The sequence below is a fragment of the Triticum aestivum genome, chromosome 2D (genome assembly GCF_018294505.1).
Source record: "Triticum aestivum cultivar Chinese Spring chromosome 2D, IWGSC CS RefSeq v2.1, whole genome shotgun sequence".
NCBI lineage: Eukaryota > Viridiplantae > Streptophyta > Magnoliopsida > Poales > Poaceae > Triticum > Triticum aestivum.
In genome coordinates, this window is record NC_057799.1 from 135,809,646 (window position 1) to 135,814,466 (window position 4,821).

Below are 4,821 nucleotides of genomic sequence, written 5' to 3' on the forward strand. Positions count from 1 at the left end.
CATGGGAGGTAGGTAGGTGTGCGCCGGCCGTGAGAGGGGGTTAGGGGCGCGGGAGGGGGTTGGGGGCGCGCCGGCAGCGGGAGGATGTGGGAGGAGGGTTGTGGTGCGGGGGGTGGGGACTGGGGAAGATGGGTAGTGGGCTGCACGGGTGGGGTGGGATGTTTCTTTTTTTGGGGTCTTTGTTGTGTCCGGTTCGTTTCGGGGTGTTAGCAGAATAAGAGCTACTGTTAGCAGAATAAGACTCTTAAGAATATTATCATAATAGACCCACCCTTTATATATATAGAAAGAGAGGGGACAACACTATTCTAATCCCAGAATTAGAATAGTTATTTGGATCACAGCCAGCCCTATAAGTGCGCGACAGGGGTCCTCCCGAACTCAGAAACCGTGGAAAGAAAAAGAAAAACACCCACCCCAACCACTCCCCCAGCCCACCCCCACCCGATCCCCACCTTCCCCGCCCACTCTACGACCGCCGCCGCCCCTGGTGCCGGCGCACCTCTCGCCGCCGGCCACCCCAGCCCCATCGCCGCCCCCGACCCCGACGCGCCTCCCGCCGCCAGCCGCCCCAACACCCATGTTTCCCATCGGCCCACCCCACAGGCCGCCGCCCTCCTCCAATCGCGCCGTCGACTACCCCCTCCTCCAATCACGTCGTCGGCCGCCCCCACCTCCAATTGCGCCGCCGCTGGCCCCTACCACCACCGGTGCTGCGGCCAGGCCCAATCTTCAAAACCACGCCGCCGTCGAGGCCCGACTTCCAAACGCGTCACCGCTGGGCCCCTACCTCCACTCATGCCGCCGCCGGGCCCTGACAAGCGGCCCTCCGGCTAACCACCGCTTCCCCTCCCGCCGCACGCGCCCTCCGGCCAACTACAGCCTCCCCACCCCGCCTCGCTCGTCTCCCGGCCAACCATCGCCTCCCCATCCCTCTGACCTCGACCTGCAGCTGGTGGTGGTCTCGACCTGCAGCATGGGGCGGTCTCGACCTGTAGCTGGTCCGTGCTGATAGGGATCATCTTCTCTTGCAGAGATCCATCGACGTTCCTTACTGATGGCTGCCCGAGCTATGAGAATAATCGGCCTCGGCCGCTCACCAACACGCCCACCTGCAGTTCAGGTATTGCCTGGCCAATGCTAATCGCGGCCACTGCCCTTACAAGCTGTCTCTCATCTAGAGCTTGTCAGTACAACGGTTGTCCCATGCATTACTCGCTTAAAAATTTATTCATGGATGCCACCAAGAACCCACGCCTTTGCTCTCTCTCTCAATTTGGTTAAACATATAGCAATATTCTTGTGTACTAATTGACTTTATGGCCAAGTTTTCTCTGTACGTGATGCTACTAATCTAATATTGGAAAAGATTTCCCATGAGATGAGTGTGTATCAGGGTTGAAAATTTTATTTTAAGATCCTCTTGTGGTCTTTGAGGACTCAAATCATGTATTCTGTACACATGAGTGAATTTCAGTTTGCCGGAGAAGAGACATTTCCATGGCCGATGTTGGCTGTTCGTGCATGGACGTGCCTGTATTCCATTTGAAAACCTGGGAGCATGCCCAAAAAGTTTAGAAATATCAATGGTAAAAGTTAGAATATTTGGAGGTTGATGCTTCGTGTGTATATACATGGGTGCACATTTTCTTTTTCATGATATCTAGTTCAACAATGCCGTAAATTCCTCTGGAATTTGTTCCATTTAGCAATTTGTGTTATGATGATTCAGTACTTGTTGTTTACAAAAAATGCCCTTTTTTGCAGCAAAATGTTTGTGAAAAAAATGTAGTGAAAAATTGTGCTCTCATGAGTGTTTGATATGTTCACAAAAAGTGTTTTGATGAATTGGTTTATTTGAAGTTCAAATTGATTTGTTGAAGAAGGTCGACTCTATCCTGGACAGCACACAACCTCCTCCCAGTGGGGCCCATCACGCGCAGGTCGTTCGTCGCTGCCACCTCCGGCCGTTCAACTACGTAGCGCTAAGACGTTCACCGCCATCAGAAACAGCGACGAGCACGAAGACACCCTCTCATGCTCAGTGCTCTGTCCGGCATAACACAAGAAGTTCATGTAAAACAGCTGCGAACATTCAAGTAAATCAAAGAATATACTCATGTGTGCATATAGATGAGTTCTCACCTACCCATTTTGCTCTCGATGGTGCTGCTGTAGTTCAGCTTGAGTGTGTTGAGAGAGATTAGCTGATGTTGTTGTCCTTGTTTTTTCTGAGAGAGATTAGCTCGCCCCTCCTCCATCGATGGCCTACACTGGCCGCTAGAATCCATCCAGGTGCTGGCCGTCATCCTCTATCTTCAATTACGGGTCAGCAACAGCGTTGCGAATAGAAAGGTCAGCATCTGGCCCTCTAGAAGTTCAGTTTGTTGATTTTCTGAAGTTTTTAAAGTGGACTATAACCGTGTATATTTTGCAGGGCCCGGTGAAGTTCAATTTGTTTTGCTTTTTGAAGTTCTGTTTGTTGATTTTCTGAAGTTTGGATTGTTAATTTTTTGAAGAGAAAGGTTGCTTCACTTGCACTCCTCTATCTAGTCCTGTGTGGTGATATCCTCGACTCCTCCTCGGTTCGGAGCTAGCAACGGTTCTTCAACTTCCCTGCTGTGTTGTCGCGATTGTTGGTAAGTAATCCTTGTTCTACTATTGCCTTGTAGTAATGCTGGATGGGTTCCCCCTTGTTTTGGAACCATAATAATACAAGTTTGTCTCTGCGCTCCTGTTCCTGTGATTACAATAGTAGAGAAAAATACCAAGGGTCAAAACCAAACCAGAGTGAACCATACCAATCAGAACATGGTCATTTGGAACCAACTCTAATCGTTTGTTCATCTAACTGCAGCAGAGACAAATTTTATACTTTGTTCATCTATGGTGCCAAGTTGAGCGGACACCGTAGCACTCGAGAAGATGGGGAGAGGATGTGTGGTGAAGAGAAAACATAGGGTTTCAAATTGTCCATTGGTGGTTGCATCTAATCATTTTACCAAAGTGTAACGGACATGTGTATGTATGTACAGTAGCATATTTTACTTGAACCGAGTTATTTTTTTTAATGCACGAAGTTTGTGCAGCCAAAAAACATGTATTAAACTGGTTTTTGTGTATTTTTCTAACCTTTTCTACACCTTTCTACGAGATGTGCAAATCCCAGGCCGTTCATCTTTGCCACCATTGGTCGTCCAATGATGCAGGCCCATGTCGTTCACTGTTGTATCGCCAACCTGCTGCTCTTGTGCTGATGGACATCAACTTGTTGTCTTGTAGTAATGAATCAGATAGGTAAACTTCTACAGCTGATGTCTCTTCTTCAATTTCCGTCCTCCGAGAGGATCTATAGGCAGCGGTGTCCTTATCAGTGACACCACCTGATTGCAAAATGAAAAATCGCATCAGTTTCATTTAAAAAGAGCAGCCCTTCCTATTATGTCGAGCAATTCACTTGTTGTCAAAATATTGTATCCATATTTTGGGGCCTCATGACGCCCAGTAGTTTGCATTATTCACCAATGCACCGCTCTTCTCTGGAGCAGAAAGACAGAAGTTCATCCTGACAACCTATATGGTTCAATGTGTATATTAAATTAAGGAAAAAAGCAGTAGTAGGTGTCCAAAAGCATCAGTGTGTGGCTGCCTATAATTCTTCTATGTGCGCACGCATGCTGTGCACATGAGCATTAGTACGAGGAAAATGGAGACCAATCAGTGCAATAAGTTCAAAAAAAATTGAGCAAGAAGTTCAAATAAAAAAGTACTTCAAAACCATTATAAAAATGCATTTTTATCGTTTGTAAAGAAATGGAGAAGTCCAAATTAAAAAGAGGAACATTTCAAAAGAATTTATGAAAAAATCCCCGTTATAAAAAATTAGAAGTTCAAATTAGAATAAAAGGAACATGTAAAAAAGTTTTTAAAAAATCCCGTTTCTTAAAAAACTAGAAGTTCAAATTTAAATAACGGAGCAGGAAAGTTGCGTGTTTTCAACAGCTTATTCATGTGCAGCAGAAGTTGAAGTCAAACTAATGGGGCGATTCAGCGCTTATTCTTGAAAAGTTGAGAAAATTATACATGCTCTGTAGGTTAAAAGTTTGGCTTTAATTTATGTTTTGCGAAGGTCAAAATGTTGTGTTCGAGAAGGTCAAGTGTGTTATCTCAGCAAGTTCAAAATAAATTTAAACATGCAAGGTAAAACATGCAAGAACACAAAAAGGGACAAGTTCAATTTCTAAAGATGACGCGGTTCGACGTGTAAACCAATGTTGAAAGAAAACAAAAATAAAATGAGAATTTCAATTTCTAAAGATGAAGTGGTTCGACGTGCAACCCAATGTTGAAAGAAAACAAAAAGAAAGGAGAAGTTCAATTTCTAAAGATGATGTGGTTCGACGGGCTAAACAATGTTGAAAGAAAATAAAAAGAAAAGGAGAAGTTCAATTTCTAAAGACGACGCGGTTTGATGTGCAAACCAATGCAAAAACACACACAAAAATGTTGTTTTGGTGTCTTAAAATATTTTTATTCATAAAAAATGATTAAGAAATAAAACCAAGAAGGCCATATTAAAAAGATGGAGAAGTTCGATGATTATAGAAAACTCAGATTTTCCTCGTTATTAAAAATACGTCAGAGTGAAAACAGCAAGAAGTTCAACGTGAAAACAGCAGGAAGTTCAATTACTACACTGAATGAATTTCGGATGAAAAACTTTTAAAACCGTCGCGAGTATGAAAAAATAATCAACACGGGAAAGTTGCGTGTTTACAGCAGCTTTCCATCGGTATATCACTTGCTCAATTCCGATGAGTG

The 4,821-nt window shown here is 44.6% G+C and overlaps 1 long non-coding RNA gene across 3 annotated transcripts; it reads left to right on the forward strand.

The window, feature by feature from the left end:
- Positions 1-454: 454 nt before the first annotated feature.
- Positions 455-3,155, forward strand: LOC123052196 (uncharacterized). 3 transcript variants are annotated; one of them, XR_006424519.1, is made up of 4 exons: positions 455-955; positions 1,035-2,355; positions 2,438-2,639; positions 2,858-3,155. It is a non-coding gene; the product is annotated as an uncharacterized lncRNA (long non-coding RNA). The 3 variants fall into 3 exon arrangements; XR_006424518.1 differs by having other exon boundaries at positions 460-2,355; positions 2,520-2,639; XR_006424517.1 differs by having other exon boundaries at positions 462-2,355.
- The last annotated feature ends 1,666 nt before the right edge of the window (positions 3,156-4,821 follow it).